Source organism: Leopardus geoffroyi, chromosome A1 (assembly GCF_018350155.1).
Source record: "Leopardus geoffroyi isolate Oge1 chromosome A1, O.geoffroyi_Oge1_pat1.0, whole genome shotgun sequence".
In the NCBI taxonomy this organism is placed as follows: domain Eukaryota; kingdom Metazoa; phylum Chordata; class Mammalia; order Carnivora; family Felidae; genus Leopardus; species Leopardus geoffroyi.
Window position 1 is genome coordinate 186220657 of NC_059326.1, and position 20225 is coordinate 186240881.

The 20225-nt window shown below is 36.3% G+C and overlaps 1 protein-coding gene across 2 annotated transcripts in view; it reads right to left on the reverse strand.

Moving 5' to 3' along the window:
- Positions 1-20225, reverse strand: part of GABRG2 (gamma-aminobutyric acid type A receptor subunit gamma2) — a 114262-nt gene that overhangs the window by 82036 nt on the left and 12001 nt on the right. The window lies entirely within an intron of this gene.

The following is a 20225-nucleotide window of genomic DNA, read 5'->3' on the forward strand; positions in this document are numbered from 1 at the left end:
AGATTCACTCCCACAAACCACCAGACAAGCCTCTCCCCTCTCAATTGAACTACTAAGGAGAACTCAGTCTTGCTGCTTTTTCTTCCCCCAGGGTGTGTGTATGTGTATTTTTTCCTCTCACTTGCACTGAAAGCAAGGGCGGTTCATTTATCTTTGATTGTTTAGAACCTGGCACTATGGAGGTTGGTTGTAGACTTTAAACCAGTCTTTATTACAGTGAAAGTTCCTGATCTGAAAACTCATACTAATGGTTAATGTACTATAATTGTATAATTGGAATTACCTACTTTGAGTGATCAAAAAGCCATATAATATCCTGTGATTCAGATTTCAATGCCTGAACCTGGGAGAAACCCCCCGCATGTAGACCAGAAGTTAAGGCTGACTTTGGAAAGATATTGGAATTCCTAGACCTTGCTTCTCCTCTTGCCCCAAGGTCCAACTCCCCTCTCCCTGCCACCCACACAAGAGAATTACATTTTTCAGATCTAGGGCCAATGTAAATCTTGCAACAACTGCCATTTTCATTTTTAGCAGCATTCAGTGAATATTGGTTATTTCTATGGTTTATGGTAAAATTTTTAAAATTACAAACTTAAAATGTAAAGTGTCCCATCCCTATCTTCATTTACTTTTGTAAATATATGGTAAAGAATGGATCTGATCAGAAATCAAACCATTGCCACATTACCCTGAATATACATACATACGTATGTACATACACACACAAACCATATTTATCATCTTTCTTCAATCACACTCATTCATCAATTTACATATATAAAATATATGTATGTATATGTGTGTATGTATAGGTAAATAGATGACTACATATGGCAGACGAAAGCTGATTGCATGATTAACCAGGTTTGAGAATGTGGATGGGAGATGAAGTTTTAAAAGTAATCACTGGCATGGATCAACTTAGTAAGCAAGTAATCTCCTCTTTCATTCCTTTAAAGCTTTATAAATAGGAAATGTTATAAAAACTGAGCCACACATCTGCATAAAACCTAACATAGCCAGCCTTACATCTTGCACTTCAATTGCCTTAATGACTTTAAACAACATTTAAATTTCATAAAGCACCCATATAGGGGACGATGGGCTAGACAAAGCTTCAGGGAGCTCTCAAAGAGAAAGGCCTTGGTGCTGGTGGAGGCAAGTTCTCTGCTAGGAAAATCCTTCTTGGACCTCAATTCATCATTTCTCTAGAGCACTGCTGAACACTGCCTAATAGAGCTCTAATCCTATGACCTAAATCCTACTAGTTTAAGAAAAAATAACAGCTCTCTGATAAAGAAATTTTCAAATCCCTTCAACAACTTTGAGAAAAGACTGTGCTTAGCCCATTGAACATCATCACTATGGAATTGTACCACCATTTAATTCATCCATGCAAAAATGTCTTTAAAAAAAATTTTCTCCCTCTTCCTTTCCCCTGCCTTCTGTGTGTCTCTTTCTGTCTCTGTCAGACAAATGCACCCTATTCAAGTTTCTTCAAGGGAAGGGAAGAAATGTTAAATCATTTGGCTTGCTCACTTACAGCAACTCCTCATACTAACAACTAAATGACCCAAGCATGATGGTGCTGTGTTACTGGTGTTACCATCATCTGGCAGACAAGTAGGAAAAATACATTAAGTAAAAATACAAAGGATACTTGCTTAGAAAGAATACCACTTTGTAGAATTGCACCAATAATTTATTTAGAGTCATCATCTGTTAGATGCCAAAACAATAAATAAATCAATTATTTCATATAAAAGTATCAGTGACAGATTTTATCATACTTGAGGATGCCTACTGAGCCAGAGAGAGGTTAAAAAAAAAAAGAGTTGAGAAATTAAGAGTATACATTTTGAAGTTAGGAAGTACTAGTTCTGCTTTCTAGATTTATCATGTCTTTCCTCTATCACTTACTATTTAATGGCCTGGGGCATGTTATTTAACCTTGCTAAACTTCACAAAGTTATCATCTTTAAAATAGAGTTAATGCTAGTATTCTAGCATTTTTTTGACATTTTTATGTCAGATTAAGATAATGGTTATTAACTGTTTCACACAGTACCAGACACACAGCCCTGAAAATAGGTCCATTGTAATTATTGTTATAAAGTGACCACTGTTAGATTTATACCCACAGGTCCAACCATGTAACTAAAACCTGAATCTATAGAAGCTGCTTCCAGGCTTTTATGTAACACATGCTGAGAAGAACTAAAAACAGATGTTTTCCAGGAAGAAAAATAATGAACCCCTACATTATAATAAATGAAGTTTTTATTCTCTAGAGTTTTCCCAGCTGAGGTCTAAATTAATGGGACTGATACATAATCTGGGATTGTTTCCAGATTTGTCTTAAAAAAAGAAAAAAGCATCTCTTTCATTCAACATCGGTTGTTTCTTCAGAATTCTGAGGAGTCAAGACTTCATTTATAGGTAGGCTGTCTAGAAATAAATGAAGTCTGATCATTAGAAAAGGCATTCTGCGGAACTGTTAACTCCATAAGAAGGCCTGGGTGGAAATAAATTGATAATGATTCAAGAAAATGCACTTGACCGTTGAGTGCGCGGAGCACAAACATAAAGGTGAACTTCTAGCTAACAGCATCTATCCAAATGCAAGTCTTTAGAAGCAATTACTTCTTCTTGTACACTTTAGTTTAAAAAATAATCTTATAAAGAGAGAGAACCAGTATTTAAATTAGTCTTAAATGAATTTAGCATCCTGAAAAACATTTTTTTGTAATCTGAGTAAAATTTGTCAAAGACAATACCCAAAAAGGTTGTAAATTTTTCATCCTTGAAAGCTTTTTATTTTTTATTTTTTGAATGTTTATTTATTTTTGAGAGAGAGAGAGAGAGAGAGAGAGAAAGAGAGAGAGAACGTGCAAGCAGAAGAGGGGCACAGAGAGAGGCAGATATAGAATCCGAAAGAGGCTCCTAGCTCTGAGCTGTCAGCACAGAGCCCAGCAGTGGGGCTCAAACTCCTAAACCCTGGAGGTCATGACCAGAACAGAAGTCAGATGCCTAACCTGACCCAGGTGCCCCTCATCCTTAAAAGCTTTCTAAAAAAAATGTGAGAAAGCCATCTGACCACGAACCTTGGACAAGCAGCATGAATATCTCCTAAAGATATTAATACAAATGCAGAACCTTAGGCCCCACTGAGATTCCTGAATCAAAATCTTTAATAAATTTACAAGCGATTCATCTGCACATTAAAATTTGAGCAACTCAGTCTGTGTTTAAACCAGTGATGTGTACTCCTGGGCGGAGCGCTGCGGGAAGGCTCTTTAAAAATACAGATTCCCAGTTCCCCCTTTAGATCTGAGTCTCCATGTTGTAAATTAGGTTATTATATTTTTATTTTCATGTTTACAGGTTTATGCATTATTTTCATTTATGCATGATTACAAACATGTTTTGAGTTCATGTTTATAATCAGAAACAAAAATTGATTTTACTTAGAAAAGTAAAAGTGGCTTAGAAAAAAACAAAAAAAAAGAGGGCAACTGGGTGACTCAGTCGGTTAAGCTTCTGACTTCAGTTCAAGTCATGATCTCATGGCTTGTGATTTCAAGCCCTGGGATGAGCTCTGTGCTGACAGCTCAGAGCCTAGAGCCTGCTTTGGATTCTGTGTCTCCCTCTCTCTCTGTGCCTGCCCCACTTATGCTGTCTCTCTCTCTCTCTCTGTCAAAAATAAACAAACATTAAAAATTTTTTTCAAGAAAAACAAAAAACAAATACTTGATTGATGTTCAGTGAAAGTTCAATTATATAGAAGAAGCTAAATATTCAAATTTTGGTACATATTCTAGATGTTTGACACTAAAGATTAATCATGCAGTTTATGGAATTTTAAATTTTAATCCATGTATTTCACATTTCCAGAAATTCAATAAGGATCTAAGTTTTGTGAGAGGAAAAATCTCGTCATTGTATCCTCCCAGGGTAATATAACAGCAAACGCTTGGGTGAGATATAAAAACATCTGTCATTTCATTCAGGTATCTTAAAACCCACTGGTATTTGGCATCATAAAGGCAGAATATATATATTTTTTTTCTTTCTCTGACATATGTAGGTAAGTAGAATAAAAAATATACAAAAACTCATTCATTTTTATGCTTGAGCTCTTTTTAAATAATTCGTGTTTCATTCGTTCCTAACATTAGCTTCAATATTTTGTTGGTACAAATCTCGGTTTATTTTTATTTTATAGGTGCAATCAGTTAAATACAGGGTATTTTATATGTCAAAATAAATCTCCCAAGACATATATGTCAACAAAATAAAACCTTTTGAATCTTTTCTATTAAAAGTTCCTACGCATTGGATTCTCTCCTCTGTTAACATTACCTCTTGTGAATCTCCACTGCTTATATAACATAAATCTCTGTTCTCAAAGAGATCCCATTCGACCTCGCATTCTCATCAGGCCATAGAATCCAGTGAGAATCCTCACACTCCAAAAGCATCAGGAACAGAAGAATGTGCTATTCCTTACATCATCATGTTACCCAAGTTTGATGAGTTCTAAAAACTTGGCCAAGCTCCAGTACATTTACACATATATTCCTTCCTCCTACAATCTTTTCCTCTCTTCACCTCCTAAACCAGTATTTTGTATGGCTTATCCCTTCTTACTTTTCAACAGAAATAACCTTCACATAGAAGTCATCCCTTATTGTCTTATCTAACACTGTCACCCACCCCACCCTTCATACGCAATAGCCAGTCCCATGATTGCTTCATAGCATTTGTTACAATGTCTGGGTACTGATTTGCTTATTGTCTGTTTCCATTACTAGACTATAAATTCCATGAGTGCATGCTTAATTAAGATTTGTGAAAAAGAAATATTCTTGCTAACCAGTTTTTCTGAGGTAAATAATAATACCAACAATAGCTACTTTCCAATATTCACCATGTCCTAGGAATAGCTTAAAAACTTCACATACATTCTCCCACTTAATCCTTAAAACAGTGGTATTCCTTTAATTATCCCCATTTTGCCAATGAAGAAACACAATGTTTCCACTAGTCACTTCAGTTTGCCAAAACCAAAACATTTAACCATTATGCTGCAAGGCTTTGAAAAAGAAACTGGTCCAAAGAATCTGCTACCATACATTCATGAAAAAATAAGATCACCCAAAATAAATAGTTGTTCAAGCTCATTTTCCTTTAGGACAATAAATTTGTTTATGCCTGAGCTCAATAACAGTATGGCAACCTCAGCACAAAGTTAATAATATTCAAACTTCATAAGCTTGTTATTCCAGATACCAAAAATTTGATCTCCCCATACCAAGGACTAAAAGCAGAGATGCCTGGGTGGTACCTGGGTGGCTCAGTTGGTTAAACATCTGACTTTGGCTCAGGTCATGATCTCACAGCTTGTGAATTCAAGCCCCACATTGGGCTCTGTGCTGACAGCTCAGAGCCTGAAGCCTGTTTAAAATTCTGTGTCTCGGAGGATCCTGGGAAGATGGCGGTGTAGGAGGACGCTGGGCTCACCGCGCGTCCTGCTGATCACTTAGATTCCACCCACACCTGCCTAAATAACCCAGAAAACTGCCAGAAGACTAGCAGAACGGAGTCTCCAGGGCCAAGTGCAGACGAGAGGCCCACGGAAGAGGGTAGGAAAGGCGGAGAGGCTGTGCACACTCCACGGACTGGCGGGAGGGAGCCGGGGCGGAAGGGCGGCCCGCCAGCCAAGCAGAGCCCCTGAGTCTGGCTTGCAAAAGCGGAGGGGCCAGCTGAAGTGTGTTCCGAAAGCAAGCGGGACTTAGCATCTGGGAGGTCATAAGTTAACAGCTCTGCTCGGAAAGCGGGAAGGCTGGAGGACAAAGGGAGGGAGAGTTGCTAAGCCCCGGGACAACAGAGCTCAGTTTGGCGGGGAACAAAGTCGCTCGCCAGCGCCATCTCCCTCGCGCATCGCCCAGCCAAAATCCCAAAGGGAACCAGTTCCTGCCAGGGAACTTGCTTGCATCGCGCAAACACCCAATGCTGTGCTTCTGCGGATCCATCCCTCCAGCGGGTCTGACTCCCTCCCAGTGCCAAAGGGCCCCTCCCGAAGCGGATCACAGAAGGAAAAGTGAGCTGGCCTGCCCCTCCCAGCCCTGTGCACCTTGCCAATCCACCCCAGCTAATATGCCAGATCTCCAGCACCACAAGCCTGGCAATGTGCAAGTAGCCCAGACGGGCCACGTGACCCCACAGTGAATCCCGCCCCTAGGAAAGGGGAAGAGAAGGCACACACCAGTCTGACTGTGGCCCCAGCGGTGGGCTGGGGACACACATCAGGTCTGACTGCAGCCCCACCCACCAACAAGTTATTCAAGACAGCACAGGAGAAGTGCCCTGCAGTCCTGCACCACTCCAGGGACTATCCAAAATGATGAAACGGAAGAATTCCCCTCAGAAAAACGTCCAGGAAATAACAACAGCTAACGAACTGATCAAAAATGATTTAAACCATATAAAAAAAAGTGAATTTAGAATAATAGTCATAAAATTAATCACTGGGCTTGAAAACAGTATAAAGGAGAGCAGAGAATCTCTTGCTACAGAGATCAAGGGACTAAGAAACAGCCAGGAGGAGCTAAAAAATGCTATCAATGAGATGCAAAATAAAATTGAGACAATACGGCTTGGATTGAAGAGGCAGAGGAGCGAATAGGTGAACTAGAAGATAAAATTATGGAAAAAAAAGAAGCTGAGAAAAAGAGAGAAAAAAATCCAGGAGTATGAGGGGAAAATTAGAAAACTAAGTGATGCACTAAAGAGAAATAATATATGCATAATTGGTATTCCAGAGGAGAAAGAGAGAGGGAAAGTTGCTGAAGGTGTACTTGAAGAAATAATAGATGAGAACTTCCCGGATCTGGGGAAGGAAAAAGGCATTGAAATCTAAGAGGCACAGAGAACTCCCTTCAGACGTAACTTGAATCGATCTTCTGCACGAAATATCATAGTGAAACTGGCAAAATACAAGGATAAAGAGAAAATTCTGAAAGCAGCTAGAGATAAACGTGCTCTAACATATAAAGGGAGACCTATAAGACTCGTGACCAATCTCTCTACTGAAACTTGGCAGGCCAGAAAGGAATGGCAGGGGATCTTCAATGTGATGAACAGAAAAAATATGCAGCTGAGAATCCTGTATCCAGCAAGTCTGTCATTTAGAATAGAAGGAGAGATAAAGGTCTTCCCAAACAAACAAAACCTGAAGGAATTCGTCACCACTAAACCAGCCCTACAAGAGATCCTAAGGGGGATCCTGTGAGACAAAGTACCAGAGACATCGCTATAAGCATGAAACCTACGGACATCACAATGGCTCTAAACCTGTATCTTTCTATAATAACGCTGAATGTAAATGGACTAAATGTGCCAACCAAAAGACATAGGGTATCAGAATGGATAAAAAAACAAGACCCATCTATTTGCTGTCTACAAGAGACTCATTTTAGACCTGAGGACACCTTCAGATTGAGAGTGAGGGGATGGAGAACTATTTATCATGCCACTGGAAGTCAAAAGAAAGATGGAGTAGCCATACTTCTATCAGACAAACTAGACTTTAAATTAAAGGCTGTAACAAGAGATGAAGAAGGGCATTATATAATAATCACAGGGTCTATCCATCAGGAAGAGCAAACAATTATAAATGTCTATGCGCCGAATACAGGAGCCCCCAAATATATAAAACAATTACTCATAAACATAAGCAACCTTATTGAGAAGAATGTGGTAATTGCAGGGGATTTTAATACTCCACTTACAGAAATGGATATATCATCTAGACACACGGTCAATAGAGAAACAAGGGCCCTGAATGATACATTGGATCAGATGGACTTGACAGATATATTTAGAACTCTGCATCCCAAAGCAACAGAATATACTTTCTTCTCGAGTGCACATGGAACATTCTCCAAGCTAGATCACATACTGGGTCACAAAACAGCCCTTCATAAGTATACAAGAATTGAGATCATACCATGCATACTCTCAGACCACAATGCTATGAAGCTTGAAATCAACCACAGGAAAAAGTCTGGAAAACCTCCAAAAGCATGGAGGTTAAAGAACACCCTACTAAAGAATGAATGGGTCAATCAGGCAATTAGAGAAGAAATTAAAAAATATATGGAAACAAATTAAAATGAAAATACAACAATCCAAACGCTTTGGGATGCAGCGAAGGCAGTCCTGAGAGGAAACTACACTGGAATCCAGGCCTATCTCAAGAAACAAGAAAAATCCCAAATACAAAATCTAACAGCACACTTAAAGGAAATAGAAGCAGAACAGCAAAGACAGCCTAAATCCAGCAGAAGAAGAGAAATAATAAATATCAGAGCAGAAATAAACAATATAGAATCTAAGAAAACTGTAGAGCAGATCAACAAGACCAAGAGTTGGTTTTTTGAAAAAATAAACACAATTGATAAACCTCTAGCCAGGCTTCTCAAAAAGAAAAGGGAGATGACCCAAATAGATAACATCATGAATGAAAATGGAATGATTACAACCAATCCCTCAGAGATACAAGCAATTATCAAGGAATACTATGAAAAATTATATGCCAACAAACTGGACAACCTGGAAGAAATGGACAAATTCCTAAACACCCACACGCTTCCAAAATTCAATCAGGAGGCAATAGAAAGCTTGAACAGACCCATAACCAGCAAAGAAATTGAATCAGTCATCAAAAATCTCCCAACAAATAAGAGTCCAGGACCAGATGGCTTCCCAGGGGAGTTCTACCAGACATTTAAAGCAGAGATAATACCTATCCTTCTCAAGCTATTCCAAAAACTAGAAAGGGAAGGAAAACTTCCAGACTCATTCTATGAAGCCAGTATTACTTTGAATGTAAACCAGACAGAGACCCAGTAAAAAAAGAGAACTACAGGCCGTAGCAATTTCTTACTTGACACATCCCCAAAGGCAAGGGAATTAAAAGCAAAAATGAACTACTGGGACCTTATGAAGATAAAAAGCTTCTGCACAGCAAAGGAAACAACCAACAAAACTAAAAGGCAACCAACGGAATGGGAAAAGATATTTGCAAATGACATATTGGAAAAAGGGCTAGTATCCAAAATCTATAAAGAGCTCACCAAACTCCACACCCGAAAAACAAATAACCCAGTGAAGAAATGGGCAGAAAACATGAATAGTCACTTCTCTAAAGAAGACATCCGGATGGCCAACAGGCACATGAAAAGATGCTCAACGTCGCTCCTCATCAGGGAAATACAAATCAAAACCACACTCAGATATCACCTCACGCCAGTCAGAGTGGCCAAAATGAACAAATCATATAGATGCTGGCGAGGATGTGGAGAAACGGGAACCCTCTTGCACTGTTGGTGGGAATGCAAATTGGTGCAGCCACTCTGGGAAACAGTGTGGAGGTTCCTCAAAAAATTAAAAATAGACCTACCCTATGACCCAGCAGTAGCACTGCTAGGAATTTACCCATGGGATACAGGAGTACTGATGCATAGGGGCACTTGTACCCCAATGTTTATAGCAGCACTCTCAACAATAGCCAAATTATGGAAAGAGCCTAAATGTCCATCAACTGATGAATGGATAAAAAAAAAATTGTGGTTTATATACACAATGGAGTACTACGTGGCTATGAGAAAGAATGAAATATGGCCCTTTGTAGCAACATGGATGGAACTGGAGAGTGTGATGCTAAGTGAAATAAGCCATACAGAGAAAGACAGATACCATATGGTTTCACTCTTATGTGGATCCTGAGAAACTTAACTGAAACCCATGGGGGAGGGAATGGAAAAAAAAAAAGAGGTTAGAGTGGAAGAGAGCCAAAGCATAAGAGACTCTTAAAAATTGAGAACAAACTGAGGGTTGATGGGGGGTGGGAAGGAGGGGAGGGTGGGTGAGGGGTTTTGAGGAGGACACCTGTTGGGATGAGCACTGGGTGTTGTATGGAAACCAATTTGACAATAAACTTCATATATTGAAAAAAATAAATAAATAAAATTCTGTGTCGCCTCTCTTTGTTCCCCTCGCCTGATTGTGTTCCCCACCCCCTCAAAAATAAATGAACATTAAAAGAACAAAAAAAAGCAGAGCTTGTAATTTAACTTCATGGATGTGGTCAAGCATCTCAAACTCTTTATCAGTTTGGAGAGCCGTGCACACTCCAGGAGCTAGACATACATATCAACCAGTTCATTTTAAACAATGTCCCCCAGCCACTGCAAAAAGTGTCAGAGCAGGTATGGAAGGTGAAATATATGTCTCAAAGGACATGGGGACTCATAATGTGATCATGGGAGGAAGGGACTCCACTCTGCATCGTCCAAGAGGACTGGGAACTCTCACAGGATGCTGTGGTGTTCTGTAAACAAGAGCAGTGGGGCACCAGTTACTCTTTCACCTAGGGCCTTTAGTGGCCTATGCGATTCTGTACCTCCCAATAAGGACATGTAAGGAACCTGTGCATAACCTGTTGGGAATGCTCTCTGCCCGTGTGTGTACCCAAGTGCAGATATACAAAAAGGGGAGTGTTACAGCAAGGAAGCAAATCCCTAAGTATCAATTCTGGTAATGAATTTTCCTATTTATGATGATTTCCTTAGCTCTTACCAGGTTCAATTTTTTAATATTAGGTTAACAGCTGTGGAGCTGTGGGTAAATATGCTTATTTGACTGAGTCCATTATCACACATATATATTCCAGTGTGTAAATGCAAACTGTTTTTTTTTTATTAGCAATCACCAACGATCCATATCAAATAACTGTCTGTGGGGTTTTATTAGGTAAGATAAATTTCAAGGCAAGTCTCAGAACATTCAAACTAAATTGGGGAGCACTGGAATATATAATCATAAAGCCTAATGTAGGATAAGCTTCATGGTGCCCTGGTTAGCTTCACAACTATGTATTTAAAAACTCTGATTCTTTGTATCTCACCCTTCTATCCTCCACGGTGTCAGGTTCAACGCAAAGGTAGCTTGACTTTGCAGTCAGGAGAAGCTAACTCCAACTCCTAACTTCTATGCCTCTTTATTTGCATCTATGAAAACATAGAGAAACTCTTCCAGAAATTCTCTCAAAAAGAAGGAAGTCCTCAGAAAGTCTAATTTCGTGCATCACTAGCCAAATACATAGGAATTCACACATATGAAACTATGATCCAAGGCCGAGGGTGGGATTATGTTAATTATTTTAGTCTAACTATCCTACCACTAGTATCCAAGATGGAATTAGCTTCACAAAAAAGCATGAGGACTTCACAGACACCCAAGGGAAATTGGGACAATTAATAAAGTGAGGAGAGGAAATGTGGAAAAGGCAATCACAACACTGATTGGGGTCCAGGGGTGTACACAGACAAAAAAAAAAAGAAAAGAAAAGAAAATCAATGTTAGGTCTAGAATTATCCCTGAAGTCCATTTTCTGTGGGTTAGCCACTTCACCATCCTTGTTGGTTTGTTTTAACTGTTCTTGAATAAAAGTGGGAGACTGTGGAGCAACTAGGACTCATTCACTACTGGTGGGAAAACATTTTGGCATTGTCTGCTAGTGATAATCACCCCCAAAAAGTCCATCCCTAGATTTATTTCAAAAAGAAACACATGCACATATCCACTCAAAGACTTGTCCAGAAATATTCGTAGTTGCATTATTAGTAATAGATATAAACATAAAACAAAACATGACCCAAACAGATAAGAACATAATTCAGTAGAATGGATTAATAAAATACAGTATATTCACATAATATTATACAACAATACAAATTGGTGAACTATTACTAAATTCAGCAAAATGAAATCTGAAAAATAAAAATTTGAGCAAAAGATACTACACATACACTCATATACACACACCCACATGCTGTTTCTGCATATAAAATGTAATAAAAGGCAGAGACTTCTGGGTGGCTCAGTTGGTTAAATGTCTGACTCTTGATTTTGGCTCAGATCATGATCTCATGGTCGTGGGATTAAGCCCCATGTCTTGAGATTCTCTAGCCTCCTCTCTCTACCCCCTCCCCTACTAGTGCTCTCTCTCTCTCTCAAAATAAATAAACCTTTAAAAAAATTTAATAAAAGGCAAAATTCAACTATCGAGCTCAAAGTCAAAACAATGGTTTCTTTGGGGAAAGGGAAAGAAGAAAATGAGGAAGGAGGTGAGGCTGTTTCCTAGGGTGCTAACAATATTTTATTGCCAGTTGTGGTTGGTGATTATATGGATTTTGTGATGATTCATTGAGCCATCTTTAGTCCTTTTGTACTTTGCATACATTTTTGCTTCACAACAACAATAACAACAACAACAAAGCATTTAAAAATTAGGTTTAGGTGTGAGCGTTAAAAGTAGAACATTAGGTTCCTAAGAGCAAGAAATGTTTCCGTCTCCAACAGTGTCATTTTCAGAAAATTTGCCAAGTGCCTGCCACTTGACAAAACACACAATGAATAGTTTCCAAAATACTGAATGAATCAAGGAGAATGTGGGTTATTTTTAAAAATTGAATGTTGGCAAAATTCACATGGTAAAATTTACTCTATTTAAAAATGTACACATGTAACAATTATAGCTAATATTAAAATGAGCTGCTCATATAATATGCCATCATATAATTGCCATCACCTTTTTTGTTAAATGCTATAATTCTTTGCATGTGAAAACTCAGGTAACATACACTGAAGATGTCTTTGAGAGTTAAAAAGGAAACAAGGCCATGGCTAACTCTAAAAACCAGACACCAACTGTCTCTAGCTGTTGGATAAAATAGAAATAAAGTGTTGATGGTAAATTGTGCTAAGAAAGAAATGTCAATGAATACTAGAATTCTTATGGTGTAAACATTGATATTTATATAGATAATAATGATTTATTAAACTGGCACATTCCTAATTTATCCCTTTACTTATAAAGTATTTTTATGTCATTTTTTTTACCAAGTAATAAAAATAATAATATTCTCAAATTCTTGTTTGGGTAAACTTTGCCACAGAGTAAAAGCTATGGCTTCAAAACCTGAATGATCTTGGGAAAGTGAAACAACTCTTCTTGCAATCTATATACTAATATGGAACTTTTAAAAGGCAGTACCCTAAAGTGGGGCCATAACATGTTGATCTCATGCAACAATTTTTTTTCTATGAGGTAGCAGAACTTAGCCACTGCACTTGCATTATTGTCGGACTGTGACAACGCAGTGACAAACTCGGCCAATATAATTTAGGGGGGCTGCTCTCCTTCATTCTAGAAATACACAGTTTTCTATTTTTAGAAATAGTGTTTCAGGGTACACTGGAAATTCAAGATAGCATTATCCTCAAAATTTATGTCCTATTAAGATCATCCCATATCAGTATTTCCAAGAACTTAGGACAATTGTCCTTGGTAACCAAGGCAGCTTTAAATGTCACATAGGAATAGCATTAAGACACTGAAACATGTAATTTGAAATTTTTCCCTTTTTAATTTTCTTTTAGCATATTCAGTTTTATTAAGGACACTGTCTTGGTTTATTTGTAATTTGTCTTTAGCCACATTTGCCAATTTACTTATCTGCTTTCTAAGGAGAACATCAAGCTTAGCACTTCTAGTAGAAAGTAATATATACATTTAAAATGTGAAAACACCACCCTGGTTTCATTGTATTTACTTTGCAGTTGTCTTGCACTATGAAAAGTAAAAATGATTTTTAAGATTTTCTTTTATTATTTAATGTATTAAATAAAATAATATGCTTTAAAAAGATACCAGTTTTATGAAAGATATCAAGGAAATAAATGATCAGATGTCACTGAGATGTGGCAAAAACCATGAAGGTAGCCAAATTTGGGAAATAATGCCTTATAGATTTAGATTTCTTGGTCCTTCACTTAATTAGCATGTATTTGAGATTCTTTTGTGCAGAGCACAACTGCAGATGGAAAGAAATAGAAAGTTCAATGCTGATATCAAAACACCTTTCATCTATTTGAGGAAACAAATACCTGAAAAGTTAGAAACAGGCAACACTTATCTAACAACACAAGGCAATAATAAAAACACTGTCATATGGTACACCATGACTAATCTCTGTCTGCAGTACCTCCAACTCAATGTTAAGGTTATTTCTATGAATGTGCTTTTGCATTTGCTGCAAAACCTTAATTTCTGTAGTAAGAAGGATAGTTTTCTCTGGAACATAAAACATTTTGAAGAACTGATACAACTTTTGCTCTTCCAGCAAAATAAAAGTCACACATATAAAAACTGTTCCCATATTTGCAAGGAGGCCACACATGTGGTTAGGAGGAACTCTGTGTACTTTCTCCCAAAGGTTAAACTGTCCCAGATTTAGGTTAGTTTAAGGGTCACTGAAAACTAGTGTAAGAAAATGAAGGATGGGGGCACTTCGTTGGCTTAGTCAGTAGAGCATGTCAGGGTTATGAGTTCAAGCCCAATATTGGGTGTACAGATTATTTAAAAAATAAAATCTTAAAAGAAAAGAAAATAAAGAAAGGAAAAGAAAGAAAAATGAAGGCTGATTCTATTATATCCAATATCTACATATATTCAGATGTTTATTCAAATATATTCAAAATATATCGAAAATTCCTATCTTTGGACACTGTTCTGTGAGAGCAGAAAGTAAAATATTCCAATTTTGTTTTAATATTCAGATGTTTGGAAATATGGAGCTCATTTATTCAGGTGGCTGATTGAATTTTCACTTTTATGTGGAATTTTACCAACATAAGTACATACATCTGAGTGAGCATAATTATAGAAAATTTTTTTTCTCTCCTTTTTTTCTTTATTTTCTAAAATTGTACTGTATCTTTAAGTTCAAGTCAATACAATTTCCAACACCTTCTCTGTGCCCATGGTTACTTCTAGATCACTCTTAATGTTTTATTATTTGGCTCTTCCTGCCTAAAACATTTTCTTAAAATCAAGGTTTTATTAGTCACTTTAAAAAATTAATCAAATCTGTGGCACCTGGGTGTCTCAGTCAGTTAAGTGTCTGACTTCAGCTCAGGTCATGATCCAGTGGTTCATGGGTTCCAGCCCGGCGTCAGGCTCTGCGCTAACAGCTCAGAGCCTGAAGCCTGCTTCATGGATTCTGTTCCCTCTCTCTCTGTCCCTCCTTTGCTCATTCTCTCCCTCTCTCTCTCTCTCTCTCTCTCTGTCTCTCTCTCTCAAAAATAATTAAAACGTTAAAAAAATTAATCAAGTCTTATCTTTCAGTTTTCTTCCTCCTCAATTTCCCTATCCCTGTTATATAAGTAATCCATTTTTATCTCATTATAATGTAAATTTACATAACTAGGAATTATAAATACTCCAGATCATAGAAATTTTTATTCAATCATTAATTCACTTTCTATTAATCATTATGAAAGTATTGCAGATGTTAACAAAAAAAACTGTACTGAAAATGAGAATAAGTGCTCTGTAGATGTATTTTACAGAGTCCATACTTACTTTCGTTCTTAGAATTCCAAAACAATGTAAAAAAAAGAAATCCCAATAGAATTTGAAATCACCCTAACTTCGCCCCAGTTTAAGCACATTTTAAATTGTCATGCTGGTTCATAGGCAAATTAAAAATTTTAACAGAGAAAGCCCAGTTTTTATCATTTATGTACTAACAAACTTAGATCCTGTATCAGGAAATAAGGTTAAAAGCTTTAAGTGATAATGAATTCACATCATGTACAGAGTGCCTTAATGGAACAACAATGTCAATTAGTGTCTTTTCTAGATAGTGTATTATTACTTTTTTCAAGAGACTGATAACCTAATGCACAAACTACAAAAAGAGGCTCCCACAGAATCCATACTTCCATGTGTTCCCTAACGGTATTCTTTCCATTCTTTCCAGTATCCTCAGGTACATAATCACCAGTGGTGTCAAAGTAGATCAAATTGCTGGTTACCATTTCAGTGATATCACTATCAATGGAAAAGTCCGGATTAATTCAGTCAAGAGTACAATCTCGAGTCAATATAAAAGAAACTTCCATCTCATCTGGAAAAACTTAATATGATCATGTTGTGTAAGCATTCCAGAAAAAAAATAATCTAGTAATCCATTTTTAAAGTTATTATTCCATAAGATATTTAATTCTGTCATACAAATAGTAGATTGCTGAGTAATAGTATGTACGTTTAACCTTATACAAAATTGTCCAATTATTCCCACTAGCAATGTATAAGAGTTTCAGTTGCTCCACATCCTTACCAACCCTTAGTCTTGCCAGTATTTTTTTTTATTCTACCCATTCTGATAAGCGTATACTGGTATCATAATGTACATTTACATTTAATGGCTATGACAGTTGAACTTCTTTTTGTGTGTGCTTACTGACATCTCAATAACTTAGATGAATCTCAAAAGCACTATATGGAGTCAACTAGATGATGCCACTTATATAATATTCTTCAAAAGAAAACAACTACACTAATGAATAAAAGACCATTTTTTGCCAAGATTTAAGGGAGGGAGAATGGTTTGACTACAAAGGGTGGTAGGAGGGAGTTCTTTTGGAATGGGGAGTAATAGAACAAATCAGTATCCTGATACTGAGTTACAAGAATTTATGGTTGTATTAAAATTCATAAAACTCCCTACCAAAAAAGTTATGCTTGATGTTAACCTAAAAATGAAACAAAGAGCTATTATGCTGTAAACTTAAATCACTGAACATTTGAAAATATTCTTTAATATGAGATACTTGTGAAATTTCCAGATACTAAAGTATGAGGTAATTGAGTCTAAACATTTAAAAATCTTCTGGGGAAAAAGGAATTTTATTAATGAAATGGTAATGTGATTTCCTTTTAAATTGGTACAATGATATTTGGATTTCTTTCAGCTTTTTAGATGGAATATTACTTTTCATGGCTTTGTTATTCACAGATTACGTTCAGCAACATATTTTATGGATAAGAAATAAGTATACTTTTGTTAATGCTCTTGGAGAATCCCTTAAAATCTAAAATTCAGTCATCCAAATAACTGCTCTTAAGTCATATTGATTAATTTGGAAATAAGAGACTACGTTGCTACTTCTTAGATACAGAATATTCATCTTTATAAAATGTATTTGTGTAAACACATTATTTAAATATAGTGCAATCATTTCATAACAATGCCACAAAATAATTACTACACTTCAAATAATTGACATAATAGCAGAATTAATAACTAACTCTTGATCCCACTAAGATTCTGTAGCAAACTGTAGAACGCTACTATATATAACTCTAAGGAAGGTTAAAGACAAAAATTTCATTAATTGCAGGCAATTGAGAATTGGTAGGTAAATTGCAACTCTTACCATTCCCCAAATCATAGAGGCACATTTCTTCCTTAAGAAAAAAAATTGATGGTGTTATTATATAAGGCATTTCCCGACACAAACCCCTTATCTGGAATATAATTCAACTTTTTCACTAAAGCTACAACTCCATGTAATAGGAAGTAGATTTCTGCCTCCTAAATCCTATGTCCTGACTTTTTCATTCTTAGTTACTATCCTCCAGCCATCGGGGCCTTTTTTTAGTTCCTAAATCACACCAAGTTCTTACTCCATTCAGGACCCTTGCACATGCAGTTACCTATGATAAGAACCATCTTCACTTCAATCTTTTCATGGAAAATTTTTTTAATACTCATATAAACTCAATTTCTTATCCATTAGTCAGAATGGCCTTTCCTGACCATTCTACCTAAAGTAATTCTTTTCTTTTCTCCATCATATCAAATTTTTATTTCTTCAACACTCACCTCTCTTTGAAGTTTGTTTGTGTACTGTTTTTCCCTAGACTGTAAGGTCTAAAAGAATTAAGAAGGTATCTATTTTTCTCATGGTTTTATCTCCATCCCTTAGTATAGTGCCAAACAAGTATTAGGAATGCAGCAAATATTTATTTATGGCAGGAAAGCAGGAGACAAGAAGGAGGAAATTTGTCTGCTTTACATTTGTTAAATTCACGTTTAACATAGCAATTTAAAGCTCAACAAGAGTCTAATGACATCCCATGTTAGCCTATTTCAAGGAGAAAATGGACAGAATCACATGGACCTATAGGTTGAAAAAAATGATTGAGCATGAAATGTTTACCTGGTTACACAATTTCCTTAAATCAGAGGCAGTAAGTGAAATAAATAAATATAAAATAGAATATTTTCTATAAGTAAATTTATAAAAGTATAATTATAATATATAATAAATAGTATAGTGTTTTGCTTTTAAAAGCACGTCTTTATTCTAGAAAATAACTTCCACAAGAGCAAGGACTGGTTTGTCTCATTCAATGCTTTTCAGCATCCGGCATAGTGCCAGGAACATAGTGGCTATGGATTAAACAAAAAGTGATTCACAAAATAAACAGGAATTAAGAAGGGCACTATTCAGATCACCTAAATCAGAGTATGTAACCACTAATTCCAAACTTCTGCTTTATGTGCATTTTTCTGATAAATTTCATTTATACCTAAACATCTACTAAGATTCTACTTAGGAGATTACTTGGAATCTAAGGTCCAAATAATAAAATTAATGAGAAAATATCTCTCTCCCTATTATGATTCTCTACAGAGTCTACTTTCATACTTATTCATCAGAGAAATTGAGCTGTATATGGGAATGGTAGCATATCTACAAAAAGGAGCTCTTATCATGGACCTCAGAATCTGTAAATGGCCTGTTGACCACAAGGGTATTTGAAAAGTCACATGTTTCAAGGAGTACTTAATGGCCAACAGGGCCATTATGTTGTCCATTGAGTTCATTTTATTTGTTGTTTATTGTATTATATAAATATTTGGGGGAGGTGACATGTGGTGTGACTAAGAAGTTTTCTTTTTCCATTTAGGTAAGGTATCACTACCGGATATTTTTCATCCTTTTAACTATAAGAATTAGTTCAGTTAAATATCTTTTACTATGATCTCTCCTTTTTAACCATGAAATAGAAGAGATTTATATTAAAAATATTCTTCAATCCTAAAACATCTCAATGATGGAAATTCTGAATTATAGAATTTCAAAATCTTCAAAAGAAAATTGAGAGGGAAGAAGCTATGAAAGTAGTATGTGTAAAGGAGATAGGAAAATTAAACTAGCATTTGAAAGAAAACAGTAAAATATAGTGGGAGAGTCAAGTTGTATCTGATGAGAAATCAGAGGCTGACACTTGAGAGGTTGTCAGGGATCAGATCATGAAAGACCATATTGAGTATTCACATGCCCAGTTTGCCTGGGAAAGTTCCAGTTGGCACCTGTGATCCTGACAGAATTATTAATAATTATACCCTTTCACTATAAAAATGTCTCCATTTTGTATAACAAATATATGGTATATTACCTGCAAGTCTACCTAAGACAACTGGATCTTATGGTATTAGGGGAGTTACTGCAAATATTTAATGTGGCAATATAACAACCATATTTGTATTTCAAGAAGTCATTCTGGGGGCCCCTGGGTGGCTCAATCGGTTAAGCCTCTGACTTCAGCTCAGGTCATGATCTCATTCATGGTTTGTGAGTTTGAGCCCCGCGTCAGGCTCTGCGCTGACATCTCAGGGCCTAGAGCCTGATTCGGATTCTCTCTCTTTCTCTCTTTCTCTCTCTCTCTATCTCTCTCTCTCTCTCTCTGCCACTCCCCCCCCCTTTGTGCTCTGTCTCTCTCTCAAAAATAAATAAAATGTAAAAAATTTTTAAAAAATAAGTTATTCTGAAGTAGAACTATTATTATTTGCAGATAACAATATTGCATATAAAAAAATCATAAGGGACCTATAAGAACTACTGGAATAACTTTTAGAACAAATACCAGAGGATATAAAAGTAATATACAAAATATATTGTTTTTCTATATAATAATAATAAACAGAAAATAATTTAAAAACCTAACTTAAAATGAGACAAAATACTTAATAAACTTAAGGAGAATGTGCAGTGTCTACATTGAAATATATAATTAGTGAGAAGAAATTAAGAAAACCTAAACATAAAGAAAGATAAACTATGTCCATGGATTGTAGGACTTAACATTGTCAAAATGTCAATAATTTTTAACTTGATCTATACATTCAGTACCACTTCAAAAGAGACACAGCAGGACATTTTTGTTTTGTTTGTTTTTGTATAAGTTGACAAATTTACTAAAAATATGTGAGGATATAAAAAATGTAAAATAGACA